Source organism: Rattus rattus, chromosome 7 (assembly GCF_011064425.1).
Source record: "Rattus rattus isolate New Zealand chromosome 7, Rrattus_CSIRO_v1, whole genome shotgun sequence".
Taxonomy (NCBI): Eukaryota; Metazoa; Chordata; class Mammalia; order Rodentia; family Muridae; genus Rattus; species Rattus rattus.
In genome coordinates this window covers 32,011,733-32,029,064 of record NC_046160.1, presented here as the reverse complement: position 1 = coordinate 32,029,064, position 17,332 = coordinate 32,011,733, and positions in this window count along the sequence as shown.

The window sequence follows — 17,332 nt, the reverse complement described above, 5'->3', positions numbered from 1 at the left end:
ACTTTAGACCATTTCTTTTTCCTCTCCCAAAGTGGTTCTTCCTATCTATCTATAATGCTGATTATTTATAGATTTTTTAATGAGGCCACTTCCCTCCACATACACCCCTATTCCTTTATGAATATATCTATGTGCTTCATCACCTTACTAGCACAGTTCATGTACACATGTACACCTGCAGATGTATTCTCATGTAAGATATTCATCACATTTTAACCACAGTCCATTACTGTGTGAGAGGTGGCCATTACTTGTCTTTTTGGCACAGTCTGGGGTTTGTGTATATAGTAATTTATAGTGACAGTTCACAAGAGTTCCTTCAGTGAATGTGTCATTTATCCATGTCATCAGCCTTCAGCCTATCAAGCTGAAATGGATAGCAATAGCTGTCAGAAATTGGAATATACCATCCTTACCTAGACCTTACAGAGAGACAAAGACATGTGTTTAATCCCCATGGACAGCAGAGACACAAGAAGTGTTTTCAGTGGCATCCTGGGAAAATATGTAGTTCATCATTCACTGATGGGTTTAGAATCAACACAGCTTGTACCACAAAAAAGCCACCAAAGTCCCAGAGAAAGAATAGGCTTTCAAATTCCATTATTATGCCATAATTTACATATAAAGCTCATTCATTTAAAGAATTAGACTCAGTGATTTTGGTATAAGTAGCTAGGATCCCCTACTAGGACCTAATTTCAAACCATCCACTCACCCTTGAAGAAAGGAATATTATTAGTGAATACTGCTCATGCCTCAGTAACCTCCAGCAGCCCCACAACCACTGTGAATTTTAATCTCTAGGATTTATCTGTCCTGTGAATCAGATTTTAATGGGATCATTGAGCATGTGGATCTTGTAACTTGATTCTTCCACTATCTTAACTCTGATCTGTATTGCCAAGTGAGATCTCTGATGTAACTCTGCACAGCACATTTTATATCTAAATTCATATATCTGCTTTTATATTGAAGGCAAAAATAAATTTAAGCCACTTGATAACCCTTGAAGAACTGTATATATAGTATAGCTCATTTAAATTCTGTTCAGTTTTAACTGTCATTAAAAATGCTGCTTTGAGAATCCATAAAACTTTTCTATGTATCTGTGTTATCTATTTTGCAGTACATATTTAGGAAGAGAGTCATTATGTCATATGATTACTCTATATTTAATATGCTGAAACAATTAATGCCTTTTCAAAATAATTATAATAATTATGTTACATTTTCACCAGCAATAAAGACCACATAGTTTACAATGCAATAGTACTAATTCTTATAGGTATAACTTACAAATTATACAATTCCCCCAGACAGTAGATATATTTTAAATAAACATACTATTGATATCTGAGAAGGCAACAAGGGAAATCAAAATCACTTTTTGATAATGTAACTTTAAGAAAGTATGTGTATTGACACAAACAAGGGTAGCCAGAACTGTAGATTACAGGGACCCAGAATATTCCTCAAAAAACTACATGCTCCTGCCAAAAGACATAGGAAGTTATTTTATGGACAATTGGTGTTTCCGAATGGTCCTTCTTACACAAAGCAGAAGGATCTCTCTCTCTCTCTCTCTCTCTCTCTCTCTCTCTCTCTCTCTCTCTCTCTCTCCTCCTCCTCTCTCTCTCTCTCTCTCTCTCTCTCTCTCTCTCTCTCTCTCTCTCTCTCTGTCTCTCTCTGTCTCTCTCTGTCTGTCTCTCTCTGTCTCTCTCTGTCTGTCTCTGTCTCTCTCTGTCTCTGTCTGTCTGTCTCTGTCTCTCTCTGTCTGTCTTTGTCTCTGTCTCTGTCTATCTCTCTCTCTCTCTTTTAGAGAGTGATTTTCTATGTAGACCTGGTTACCTGGTTGCCCTAGAACTTGGTCTTAGCCTCAAACTCAGAGATCCAACTGCTTTTGCTGCTGGTGGTATCCATCATCACCTCCAGGCTCAGAAAAACATTCTATCTCAGGACAAAAAGCCTCTTAGCAGGCAAACACACACACACACACACACACACACACACACACACACTCTCACACACACACACACACACACACAGAGAGAGAGAGAGAGAGAGAGAGAGAGAGAGAGAGAGAGAGAGAGAGAGAGAGAGAGAGAATGGTACCTTTAGCAATAATCTAGAAGAACTTTCATCCCTGTTGTGGGAAATGAAAGTTCCCAACCTCTGTAGCTGAAAGGTGACAAAAGTTGATTGTGTGAATGAAATGGAATTATGAACTTAAGAAGAAGCTGACTTGCTATTATTTGCCATAGATACAATTTCCTACTTAGACAATCCAAAGTTGTGCAGAAGAAACACAATACTTAATAAGAATCTCCATTTGGCTTTTGGGATAAAAATTAAGAACAAAAAATCATTAACAGTTTTTCATTATTAGTAAATCAATGTAGCACATTACTCTGTATTATCATAGTATCTATAATCTTCTACTTAATACTCAACAATGAATCAAGACTCTCCCAAATTTATCCATGGAAGAGATTGAATAAATAAAACTCTAATTGTAGATTGAAACAATTTTAGAAAATAGAGAATATTCAAGGGCTTGCTACAATAATATAAATGTAATCTTAAAGGTATTTATACCTAAAATGGTGTTGCTTTGGCCTTGGTCTGAGGAATTAAATAATAGAAAAAGAATAAAGAATCAGGAAGCAGCCCTTAGGCACATATGCAGGTTATACACAGTAGAGTTGGAGTTAGATACAGAGGAAAAACCTGGATGATTCAGTGAGCAGCTTGAGAGTACAGCCCTGGTGACTTTGTCCTTTTCTGAACTTCCAGAACATCATCAAGCCTGTGCAGCAAGAAAGCTATTTTTGTGTTTCATCCCTGGAAATAATAGAAAAAGCCAGCAAACATACTAGGAACTTACTCATCAAGAAAGTACAAAACAAAGCTTTGCGGTCTTGGTAGAATTCTTGAATTTCTGAATATTTCATGTGTTTATTTATTTTGGCTTTTCTACTCCCCCTGCTTAGTCTCTCAGTCAACACCAGGCACAGAATTCTCTAGAAAGAGAATTTTAATGTGCTGGCCTCGGGCAGGTGATAAGACAATGCTGGGCTCCTAAGAGAGAGCAGAGCTTGATGGAGGATTAGTGTTGTAGCTAGCTGTGGCCACTTCTGCATGAGGCCTGGGTTTGTCCCCAGAGGCTAGAGCCAGGGCGTTCTGCCCATGTGACCCATGGCAGCATGTAGTGCTCTGTCGCTGGGGAGGGGGCAGGCAAGCATCTCCATGAACCGCTTCTGCACTGGCTGGTGTCATCCTGAGGCGTGCTAATGAGGACAAACAGATGGTGGCTGGCAGGGTATTCTCTTCAGTGTGATATTTCACTTATGTCTGATATCCATGCTGGATCACTCCTGGACAAAAATCAATTTCCCTTCTGTTTACATCAAAATTCCTCTTCTCTCCTTAGTGTCTAAATATCACTGGAGATGCCTTTTCATACTGAGATCTCATTTTGTTTAGAGAAGTGAAATGGCATAAAAATGTACTCTGTTCAGGTGTAGTTTTGAACACATGGTAGGAAGCAAAATTCTTCAGATTCAAGAGATCGCCTCAGAGAATCAAGAATAAGACGGACAAAATGCAGGCCCCAAGCATCACCAATCCTACTAAGGTAAAACAGTGTTTAGCAAGTATCAACTGAAAATAAGTAGAATTTATATGCATTTTTTTACATTACTAATTTCATCGCAGGAAACCGTTAGCAATATAGAAAAGAGCTTCAGCTGAGTCTCGACCGCCATAATAGAAATAATATTGAGTGGAGAGAAAGAGGAGTCAAATACATTTAAATCCTGTGGAACTGTGATATAAAAATCCACCTCAAGTTTGACCCTATAAGGTGATTTCTCTATTAATTTCAATAAATAATAGGCTGGTACCTAAATTTGAATTTTCCCTGAACATTGGTAGAGGAAAGGATGCCAGTCTGCTGTACCCTTTAGCAATGATTGTTACGACGCCTAAACAAAATGTGTGTCCATGTGATGATGGTGGGTGTTCCAGGGAAGTCATCAAGCTCATGGCTCACTTGGGAACCACTAACTGGTAGTAAGGTCCTATATAGTCTGTCCAGAGGTAGAAGCATCATCGCAGCCTCTAAAGTGAAGTTTTCACTCTGGGGATCAAATTCCTGACGAGAATCATATAGGCTGTAGAGCAGTCGTCCTCAATGTTCCTAATACTGTGACCCTTTAATATAGTTCCTTATGTTGTGGTGACCCAAACCATAAAATTATTTTCATCCCTACTTCATAAGTGTAATGTTGACACTGTTATAAATAATAACGCAAATATCTTATGTGCAGGATATCTGAAATACATCTTCTGTGAAAGGATCATTCGACCCTCAAAGGGTCATAACCCTTAGGCTGAGAACCACTGATGTAGAACAAACTACAGTATGATGAAGCAGGTCCTCAAGGAAACCAGTTGTGCTCAGGAATGCTAAGCTGGGCCCAGGTATCAACCCAGATACAAGGCGAGTCTCGAATAAGGTTAGCAGGCTACCTTCAGGGCCAGGTCAGATCAAGATCAAGGACAGAGTAGCTGACATGGTAGAGATGGGGGCAGCAATGGGAAATAACTGAACTGTCAATTATTCTAGTAACAAATGATATAAGATTTTGGGGGTGAGATTTTTAGGGGTGGGAGCTAGTGGCTAGAACTTGATGGCCAGCTGCTACGTGAACTGATTTAGTTTAGAGCTAGATAGGAGGATGAACAGCTTAGCTCTAGATGTATCATCCGTCTGACTAAACAAATCCCAGCACATCTTTAGCTTGTTTGTTTGTTCATGTTATCTGTATTTTGATGCTGGCTGGGAGATTTTGTCCTGAGGGGAGGGACAAAAATATTTCAGGGGAGATGAGAGTGTTAGATTGCTCATTCTTTCAATTGCCTTATTCATTGTTGTGGGCAGGAGTTAGGTTATAGTCTCAGAGTATGCAAAGAAAGATGTGAGTCTCTTGAGTTATCTGGGACTGGTGCCAGTGAGTCTCTCAAATGTAAAATACTAGGTCCATATCTCTTTGGTGAAGTATGGTAACAGACTTTTATTTGTTATTAGTAAGACATAAATGGAATGCCAGAAACAGATGCACCTAGCTGTTCTTACATCAGGATTATCTATTTATTCAGAACTTGCATTCTTATCATTGAAAATAATGTATAATTACATATACATATGTGTATTCATAATTCTTTATGAATACACGTGAGGGCATATTTCTTAGAGATTTTTGGCATTGCCTGAGAGGTATTTCCCTCTTTATCTGTGTCATAAATAACTTCTTCCTATGTTCATCTGTTAAGGACATTTTATGCCGGTCATTAGACCATTGGTGAACTTGAAGCACATGGAATTCACAAACACCTCACTGGCCTATAAAGAACCCTTTCCCGCATTGTGTACCAGGGCACCTAGGCTTGGATGTTGCAGGAATACAACTCTTTATTCCATGAGCATTTTATGAAGTCTGGGCCCTAGAGTTGGATCTAATGTCAGAACTGTTTAAAGCTACTGTCATGATGCTTACCTTTTAAATGAGGTCAAAATACCAGGCCACATTTCTGCAGAAGGAAGTGCCTGAAGATTTTTTTCAACTTTCCTTTTGCTTCTAGCATCTTATCCAATCATCATTTTCTCTGTAACAAGGAGATGTATTTTATTTTTTGAATTTTTCTTTCTTCTTTTTTATGAGGGGGCTGTTTTTTAAATTTATTTATTTACTTTACATCCCTATCACTGCTCCTCCTCCTGGTCCTCCCTCCCACAGTCTCTCTGCCCATCTCCTTTTTCTCAGAGTGGGTGGAGGTGCTCCTCGGTTTCTCCCCATCTTCTCACATTAAGTCTTTGTAAAGCTAGGCACATCCTGTACCACTGAGGCCAGACAAGGCAGCCAAGTTAGGGGAGCATATTCCACAGACAGAAATAGCTTTAGGGATAGCCCCTGCTCCAGGTGTTTGGGACCCACATGAAAACCGAGATGCACATCTGCTACATATGTTCCAGGGCCTAGGTCCAGCCCATGAATGCTCTTTGGTTGGTGCTTTAGTTTTTGTGAGCTGCACTGTTCCTGGTTAGTGGGCCTCGTTGATCTTCCTGTAGAGTTCCTAACTCCTTCATGGTCCTCAATTCTTCTCCCAACTATCCAATGTTTGATTGTGGGTTTCTGCATTCATCTGATCCAGATACTGAGTGGAGCCTTTCATAGGACAGCTATGCTAGGTTCCTGTCTGCAAGCACAACAGAGTGTCAGTAATATTGTAAGGGATGGGTGCTTGCCCATGGCCTGGGTCTCTAAGTTGAGACAGTTATTTCTTGATGATTCCATCAGTCTCTGCTCTATTCCACTGTCCCTGCATTTCTTGTAGATAGGATAAATTTTGGCTTAAAAGTTTTGTGGTTGAGTTGGTGTCCCTATCGCTACACTGGGATTCTTGCCTGGCTACCAGAGGTGGCTAGGTTTCATATCCCCACTAATTAATTAATTAATGTCTCACCCCCATTAATTCTTGGGAAGATCTGCTATCCCAGGTCTCTGGTATATCCTAAAGATGGCCCCCCACTCAACTCCCCACCTAGTTGCAGATTTCCATTCATTCTCATGCCCATCTGGCCGTATCTCTTTTCTCTCCTCTCAGGTGATCCTGACATCTCCCCATTTCCCTTCCCATGCCCTCTTTCATCAAGTTAACTTCCACACTCTGCCTTTTATGACTATTTTCTTCTCCCTTCTGTGTGAGATTCAAACATCCTCATTTGGGCCTTCCTTTCTGTTTCATTTCTTTGGGTTTGTGAAGTACAGTGTGAGTATCCTGTATTTTATGGCTAATATCCACTTACAAGTAAGTACATACCATGCATGTCCATTTGGGTTCAGGTTACTTCACTCAGGATGATATTCTCAAGCTCTTTCCACTTGCTTGCAAGATTCATGATGACTTTCTTTTTAATAACTGAATCTTATTCAATTACGTAGATATACAACACTTTCCATTCTGTATTCAAGATTTTGTCTATTATGAATAAAACTGCTATGAACATAGTTGAACAAGTGTTCCTATGGTATAGTGGGGTATCACTGGGGCATTTGCCTAAAAGTAGTAGAGCTGGGTCTTTAGGTAGAACCATTCTCAGTTTTCTGAGAAACCACCAAATTTATTTCTAAAATGGTTGTACAAGCTTGCACTTCCCCCAGCAATGGAGGAATGTTCCCCTTGCTCCACATCCTTGCCAGCATGTGATATCACTTGAGTTTTTGATCGCAACCATTCTGATGTGTATAAGATGGAATCTCAGAGTTGTTTTGATTTGATTTGATTTGATGACTAATGACTTTGAACATTTCAATAAGTGCTTATTGGCCATTCTAGATTCGTCTGCTGAAAATTCTGTTTAACTTTGTATCCCATTTTTTCAATTTCTTAGATTTATTGCAAAAATATTCATGAGATGTTTTAATTAAATATAAATAATATATGTAATATTACTTTTATGCCTTAATTTTGTATTCTAAAAACATTCATCTTAGTTATATGTTCCAAGAACTTTACTTTTTAAAAATTCACTTTACATCCAGCTCACTGTCCCTCCCAATCACTCCCTCCACAAGTCTTTCTCTCACTTCCCCTTTCTTCCGAGTGGGTGGGCACCCCTAGTATCCCACAAACCTGGCACATCAAGTCTGAATCTAGGTGCATCCTCTCCTGCTAGGCCAGACATGGCAGCCCAGCTAGAAGAACATATTCCACAGACAGGCTAACGCTTTTGAGATGGCCCCTTTTCCAGTTGTTTGGGATCTGTAACATATGTATGAGAAATCCTAGGTACAGTCCATGTATGATTTTGGGTTGGTGGTTCAGCCTCTTAGAGCACCAAAGGGCCCAGGATAGTTTACTGTGTTGGTCTTCTTTGGGTCCCATAATCGTTTGCCTTATTCTTCAAAAGTCCCTAGGCTCCATCCATTATTTGGCTGTGGGTGCCTGCATCCTTAAGCACAATGCCAAACTCATTCTCCGATGCCCCAGTCACTGTGATACCTAACCCACACAAAGACTCAACAAAGAAAGAAAACCTTAGATCAATTTCTCTTTTGAACACCAATGGCAAAATACTTAATAAAATACTTGCAACATGAATCCAGGAATACATAAAAAGCATCATCCACCATGATCAAGTAGGGTTTATCCCAAGGATGCAGAGACGGTTTAATATATGAAAATCTATCAATGTAATACACCATATAAGCAAGGTGAAAGGGAAATAAATCACAGGATCATCTCATTGATGCTGGAAATGCCTTTGACATTATTGAACAATCCTTCAGGTTAAAAGTATTAGGACAATCTGGATACAAGGCACATGCATAATATAATAAAAACAATATACCGAAAGCCAATAGTCAACATGAAACTAAATGGAGAGAAACTTAAAGCAATTCTACTAAAATCAGGGACAAGGCAAGGCTGCCCATTCTCTCCCTGTTTATTCAATATAGCACCTGAAGTTCTAGCCAGAGCAATAAGACAAAAGGGAAAAGAGGGATATGAATTAGAAAAGAAGAAGTCAAACTGTTGCTATTTCTGGACGATATGACAGTATATGTAAGTGACCACAAAAACTATACCAGAGAGCTCTTACAGCTGATAGTAATTCAGCAAAGTGGCTGGATAAAAATTAACTCAAAGAAGTCAGTAGCCCTTCTTTATACAAATGAAAACCAGCTGAGAAAGTAATTAGGGAAACAATACCCTTTACAATAGGCATGAATAATATAAAATATTTTGATATAATTTTAACCAAGCAAAGGAAAGATCTATATGACAAAAAGCTTCAAGTCTCCGAAGAAAGAAATAAAAACCCTAAGAATATGGAAAGACCTCCCATGCTCATGGATCAACAGGATTAACATACTGAAAAGGAACACCTTATCAAGGGCAATCTACAGATTCAATGCAATCCTCATAAAAATTCTAACACATTTTCTTATAGACCTTGTAAGAACAATTCTCAACTTCATATAGAAATTCAAAAAACCCAGAGTAGCCAAAACAATTCTGAACAATAAAAGAACTTCCAGAAAAATTGCCATCCCTGGCCTGAAACTGAACAGCAATAGTAATAAAAATTGCCTGATATCAGTACAGAAACAGACAGGTGGATCAACGGAATCAAATTGAAGACCCAGAAATAAACCCCCACACCTATGAACCCTTGATTTTTGATAAAGAGTACAAAACCATAAAATGGTAAAAGGAAAGCATCTTTAACAAATGGTGATGGTCTAACTGGATGTCTACATGTATAAGAATTCAAATAGATCCACATTTATCCTCACACAAAACTGAAGTCCAACTGGGTCAAGGACCTTAACATAAAACTGGATACACTAAATCTCATAGAAGAGAAAGTGGGAAATGGCCTGGAATGCATTGGTACAGGAGACAATTTCTAAACAGAACACTAGTGTCTTGGCTTCTAAGGTCAACCATTAATAAATGGGACCTCATGAATCTGAAAAGCTCCTGTAAGGTAAAGTGCACATTCAATAGGACAAAATGGCAGCCTATAGATAGGGAAAGGGTCTTCACCAACCCTATATCTGACAGAGGGCTAATGTCTAAAATTTATAAAGAGGTCAAGAACTTAGACATCAACAACCCAAATAACACAATTAAAAATGTGCTACAGAGCTAAACAGAGGAATCTCAACAGAAGAATCTTGAACGGCAGAGAAACACTTAAAGAAATGTTCAAAGTCATTAGTCATCAGGGAAATACAAATCAAAACAACTCTGAGATCCTATCTTATACCCATCAGAATGGTTGACATTAAAAACTCAAGTGATATCACCTGCTGGCAAGGATGTGGAGCAAGGGGAACATTCCTCCATTGCTGGTAGGAGTGCAAACTTGTACAACCACTTTGGAAATCAATTTAGAAGTTTCTCAGAAAACTGGAAATTGTTGTACCTCATTTTTAATTGGGTTATTTGACTCTAACTTTTTGAGTTCCTTATAAACTTTGGATATTAGACCTCTTTCAGATGTAGCATTGGTGAAAGTCCTTTCCCAGTGTAGGCTGCTGTTTTGACCTAATGATGGTATCCTTTATCTAACAGAAGGTTTTCAGTTTTATGAGATGTCATTTATCAATTATTGATCTTAGAGCCTGAGCCATTGGTGTTCTGTCCTGGAAATTGTCTCCTGTACCAATGAGTTCCAAGCTAATCTCCAGTTTCTGTTCTATTAGATTTAGTGTATACTGTTTTATATTGAGGTCTTTGATCCACTTGGACTTGAGTTTTGTGCAGGGTGATAGATATACATCTATTTCCATTCTTCAACATGCAGGCATCCAGTTTGACCAGGTATTTTGTTTAGAAACAGCAATTGAAATTACTGACTACTTTTCAGAGATTATAAAATAAACTGTTTACCCATCAAAGTGGTGATAAGACACTAAGCTAAAAGAAGAGCAGGAAGCTGTAGGTAGGCATTATATGCCAAAAAAAAAAAAAAACCTGAGATTGCCAGGCAGCAGACATCTGTACCACTTCCTCAAGCCAAGCCTAGGACAACAGAAGGATGTTTAGCCAGTGTTTTCAAAGGACTAAATGGTAGAACCCAGGAGCACCAGTGGCATAAGCAAGACATGTGGCGCTGTGATGGAGAATTCTCTCTTTTTCAAGGATGTTGGACTTCTTGTTCTGTTAAGTATTTGTCTGATTGGCTATAATGCACCCAAATTTCAGAGGCCAATGATAATCTTCTCCACAAAATTCTTTACTCTATCAATACAATTGTTAAAAGTGGACATATATTGTTTTGGGGTGATGTAACTTTCTACCTAGAAAATAGTGATTATTAAAATTATAATTCATGCAAGAGCTGAGAAAGTTACAAATCCAATTTGAATTTTATATTTGGATTTTTTGAGCATTCCAGTTAAAATCATAATTTATTTCCTGTTGCTATTGTTGACTGCTGTCTTTTGCTAAGTTAATTCTAAAATGCATGTTAGAATTGATCATATATTTTTTCATGATAGAAGAAAACTCAGTTGTGATCTAAGGTAGCTCTTGTGAAAGATGAAAATTGTTCTACTAGATAGCAAATTGCATTTCCCTAATAACGAATACACTCTATTGATTTAAAAATAAAATCAGCTAAGAAAGAGAATAAGGAGCTTAGAATCAGAGACAAATATTTATAGAAACATGAGTCATCACAGGGTTTGAAATGCTGGTTATTTTTTAAATGATAGAATATTTAATCAATGGAGCTTGGGGAATTAATCATCAAACAAACAAAAGAAAGTTAAAATTGTATTTCTGCATTTTGATGTAGTGAGCTCACTTGATCCTCAACAAATGAACGAATCAATGCTAGGGAGAATAAAGATTTCATTATGAATGGGAAAACTAAAAATTTACAAAAGAATCAAGAATCCTAGATTTACAAAAGGAAGGTTGTGTTTGTTAAAAGGACATTCTGATATAGCCAAAAATTGATGAGGTAAAACAATTCATTTACTTTATTTTCCAGAAGAAAACCAAACAGACAAGTTACAACTTGAAGAATAAATATTCACATACTTAACTAGAAAATAATAATACTGTAAGTACATCTAGAAATCTTCTATTAACATGGATATGACAAAAATAAAATATATATGAAGAACAAGAGGCATGAACAGTCTTGCCATAGGTGATACAATAATAAAATACAGAAAGTTATTCACTGTTGATAAGAGAAATACAAATTAAATCCACAATGCTAAACTTCTTTCTTCCAATTACATGGGTTGATTTAGAAGTGTGATACATGTCAAAGGATGCTGGGAGTGTCCACTCATACACCTGGCCCAAAGAAGAAAGGAGTGTGATTGCTATGGACAGAAATCATCCACATCACAACTCTTTTCTCCTTCCTTCCTTCCTTCCTTCCTTCCTTCCTTCCTTCCTTCCTTCCTTCCTTCCTTCCTTCCTTCTTTCCTTCCTCCTTCCTTTCTTCCTTTTCCCCTTTCCTTCTTTCCTGAGACACCTGAGCTGGAACTTACCTGAAAGTCCCCTTTCTGAGGACTACCTTTCATAATATTATAAGGTACCATGCAAGCCCCAAAGGTGGGAAATAACTAACAGTCCAACCCAGTTATAATACTTATCAACCACAGCAGTAACCAGCATGTCAAAATAACCCTAAGGGTACAGTACCTTGGTGGTATATATACCTTGGTGGTATTCAAGAGCCCTCTAATTGGACTTAAGTCCCATAAACAGTAGGAAAGTCATGCGTAGTTACCAGAAAACTATCTAACTACCCAGAGCTAGTGAAGTGATGGTTTTTGGAGGAGAGCCTGCAAACTCTACTTTCCTAAACTAGCACAGTCCCTAACTCTACGCCTAATATTTGTCCTCACACCCACAGATAAGTGTAGATCTCACTTCTTACTAAGGAAACTTCTTTTTTCAACAGGCAGAGACCATTTCTGAAAACTAATTGATAACCAAAATGCTATAGGTCTCAGACCTAACAGAAAGATTTACAACTATTGTCCCTATGTCTCAAGGACTATTCCAGAAGGGGAGCAGGTTGTAAAAGTTGTGAGACTGTATCACTTAGGAGTGTCAGAAACTTCCATGACTGATCAAGATGAGCCGATAGACATTCTAAAGTGGATGGGGGAAGACCATGAGGTCTCAATCACATACAAAGAGCTACAGCAACTAAAGAATGTGAGATAAGGAGAAACAGTCCTCTCCAGACTATTGATTGATTATCCAACACCTTGAAAAATAATACAAATAGCATTATACAGTCTGAACAGGGTATATTGACATATTTAGGAAAAATAATATATGTAGTCAAAAATATACATTATTTAAAAAATTATTTGTTGCGAAGGTGGGGTAGCACATGTCTGTCTTCTCAACATTTGGGACTCTGAAGGCCAACTTGAGTTGTATAACAAGGTCCAGGCCAGACTGTCTCATTAAATAGCCAGACTCATTTAGTTTTTTAAAAGTCTGTTTTTATTTAAAAGTCCTATAGAAATTATTTTGGTATAGGATAAAATTTCTCTATGTGGTATAAGAAATCAAAATATAGTGGTGTTTTAAATAATTTATCTATCTATCTATCTATCTATCTATCTATCTATCTATCTATCTATCTATCTATCTATCTATCTCTGTAAGTAAAGAGTCCAAGATTAGACTGATGTGTAATTACGTGAAGAATCTCCAAACTTTATGGTTCTGGTATTAAACCATTATTATCTATGTCACTTCATTCTACTTCATGCTGCTCTAATTGTAAGTAGAACAACAAGTAAGCAAGGAAGAAAGAAAGAAAGAAAGAAAGCTAAAACTATGACATGCTCTTAACCATAATTAGAGTCATTTCTAATTTCCTAGGAGACTGACAGAGCAATCTTCATTTAAGATAGAGGATTGTAAGCTAAAGGCCAGCCTGGGCTACACCCTGTGTTATTAACCCTTCCAAATTGTTAGGTATAATAGCTTCGATATACTAGCTTACTTTAAAATTAAGGAGATAATTTCTCTTACTACAGAAATCTTTACCAAAATAGTATCCTTACAGAGGATGGCTCTTGGAATCATTTCCGTTCTTAGAATGGATATTTTGATTCAGAAACATGTAAATTAAATATAAATTTCAAACCTTTAAGATATTATAACCAAATATTTGCATTAGAGTCAACAGACATCATTTAAAAGGCATTTTATTAATTATTTGAGTGTTTCACACAGCTTATTTTGATTATATTAATTTTAATTCCACCCCTTAATTCCTTCTAGACCCATTCCTATCTCCCTACCTCCCCAACTTTGTTTCTGCTTTAAAAATTATTTTAAACATTTTCTTTAAGACCAACCATTTCTAATTATGCTGTCCATATACTGCCATCTGTGAAGTCATTCATTGGAATGTGGTTGACCTACTAGAAGCCACATCCATAGGAGGAAAAAAAAACCCTGACATAACATAAGACATCAACTGTCCATACCTTTTCAGTTAGGTTGTGGGCTCATGAATGACCCAATCCATGCCAGAGTAGCTAGATTTTATATAGATATTTTACAGGTAACTACAGATGTTTCACATTCATAGTAGAGTGGCTCTGTCCTGTCCAGAGGCACTGCTTTGCTCTGGTCATTCCTGACCTCATGCTTTTATACTCTTTTTGTTCTATCATGTGAGATGGTTCTTGAGCCTTAGGAAGGAAGGTGATAATAGCTGTCTCATTTGTATTTGAGCACTTGATAGACACTTATTCTATGCACTTCGGCCAGTTGTGCATTTCTGTATCAACTACCATTCACTACATGAAGAAACTATTCTGGTGGAGAACTTCACTAACTATGGATAGAGAAATACAAATTTAGAATGCAGTTTGACTTTTTTTTTTGCATTTTGCCAAAGAGCACTAGTTGGTTTTTCTGTAGAGCTTGGGAGCTGCCCAACCATGGGTTCTAGACCAGATTTACAATACCAAGTAGGGATTTCTTCTTGAAGTGCACCTTAAGTCCAATCAGAAGGTAGTTGGTTAACCCTATAACATTTCTGTCACCGGAGTTGTTAATCAGAGTTGTCAAGAGACTCCTTAAACAATATATGATATTGATAATTGCTCTTGGTTGCCACCAGAACTTAGTGGTAAGATCATATTGCTGAAAGCATAACTATATATCTATATTCATATATATTTTTCATATAATACATGCTGACTACAGTTTCCAATCCCTTTGTTCCTCACAGTTCTTTGACTCCCCTCTCCTCCAGATCTACTCTTCTGGTTCCCTTCAGAAAGGAGCAGGTCTTTCAAGGATATCAACTGAACACAGTAAAACAAAATACAATAAGAATAGGTACAAACCCTCATATCAAGGATGGATGAGGCAACCCAGTAGGAGGAAGAGGTTCCTAAGAGACTAAATTAGCAATCATGGTGCCTGCATAGTTCAGCACTTGGTCCTCTGTGTGTGTGTGTGGGGGGGGCATTGGTGTGTATGTGTGTATGTGTGTGTGTGTGTGTGTGTGTGTGTGTGTGAGTGTGAGTGTGCTTGTTTAAAAGAAACTTTCCTTTCCATGTTCATGAAGACATTCTAAAATTTATTTTGGAGTTGATGATTAAGTGTGGCCAGACTTACAAATCTACTGTTAAATGTGTCTCTGGTTTTGAACCTCATGATTACTGAAATGAAATATAACCATATATTTTCTTTGTTTTTTAAAGAATCAACATTGAGTTGAAAAAATTATCTAAATAGCCTATCTTATCTGACCCAGTAAATACTGATATGGTAAAGCAGGGCTCAATCATACAGATTAGTTACTGGAGATATAACTTAAAAATAATTTTTTGAGAACTTAATGTAAGTACTGTACCCCTGCCCCTCCTTCCAACTTCTTACAAGGAGAGAAGAGGGATAAATAACCCTAAGTATGTTTGCATAGAGCCACTGTGAATAGTACTACTTAATGTTTACACACACACAGACACAGACACACACACACACACACACACACACACACACACACACACACAGAGTGTGGTGACTTTGCACCACTTGGATTGACAATGCTCTTCCCCAAAGCAATAGACTATCTACCAAAAACCTCAGTGTCAGGCTTAGGAAACTTTCTTTTGAACTGTTTTTCAAAGGAGTCCAAAAGACTCCCAAATAATATAGACTATCACCATGGTATTTTGCTGCCTTTGAGATGATAGTGCTGAAGACAGTATATACTTTAGACTAAGTGTTTTGAGGAAATGGTACTTTTAAAGCAAAATATCTTGTTCTCAATGGTCTTTTAAACCCTAAAACATCAATGGCTAACCTCTGTCCCTCAAGATAGGGACAAAAGACAATGTCATTCTAGTATCACAGATCAGTTCTCAACAATAACAAAATTTCTCACATCTTGTGAAAGTTAAATTTCTTCCAGAATTAAACTGGATATTTGTTTCCCTTAACTACTTCAAAGTTTTACTGAGTATAATTTGAAAAATGATACAAAACAGTCCATTGAATTGACCAAATTTTTGATGCTTACATTAATAGAATCCTAATGATTCTTTTTCTAGTTGTGAGACAGAGGGCAGACAAGAGTTTTGCCTCTGCTAAGTAAGGGTTCTACCTTAATGCTCTACACCCTTGGGATCCTTATTCCTTTCCTTTTATGTTGTGACAAGGTCTCACAGAGTTAAGTTATCTTGGCTTAAGTCAGTGTTTCCCAGACATTCTAGAACAAGCCATGCTCCTGCCTGACTTCTCAACTAGTTTCTCAAGTATTTCTTTGCACCCAAAGTAATGTTTAATCTTTAAGGTGACCCCTAGTGAATACTTTCAATTTCCCGGTTCTTTCTCACCTATAGTAGGTTGAACTATATCTAAGACACATGACACTATGATATTTATCTGAAAGTCAAGTCCATTTCTCAATTTGTCTAAAACAAACTTTATTCAGGTGAGGGAAGTTTAGTCGCACTGTTTCCTTTTAACTCTAGCTAACATTTGTGCTTACAGCACACTTCTGATATTTTCCCTCAACCCTGAGTGATCTTTTGTTAATTGTCATTGTGAGTAACTTGATACCAGTATTGCCACTTTTTTTCACCCTAGTGAAAAAAGATATTTCAAAACAACAAGATCTGTACTCTTGACAACCATCAGTCACATCCTACCAGTATTGACTGCAACTAATCACCACCTTCTTAACCACTGTGGCAGAGGTGATACTCACATTTTTCTCACCTCAGTCAGTCCTGCCTATCTCAAGCCTTGCTGTTAGACTATTATAAACAAAAGAAAAGAGAGAAAAGGGGGAAGAGATAGAGAAGAAGAAATAGTATCATATCTAAGGTTCTCTACTTAGTTGCTTAATAGTTACAAAGTTATCTGATAATGGAAGAAAGCATCCAAGAAGATAATCAAAGACTTGATAAACTATCCCACAATTATTAGATTTTTGCTAGAACTTACTTAATACCTGAAATGACAGATAAGGATGAGTGTAGTTGTTGAAACATAACAGAAACAAAGAGAGCTTTGCCTAGTTTCTTGGTATGTGACCCATCGAATCAAGGGAGGACTATTTGTACAAAGGTACATAGTGTGTTTTCTCCGGGGAGCCTGGGAACTAGCCTCCAGGGAATAGCACAAGAGAATTCATTGCCAGCACTTGTCATAGGGCATCAAGTTGAGAGAACTGTCTGTCTTAGTTGAGGTTATTATTGCTATGATGACCATAACTAAAGCTACTTAAATAGGAAAG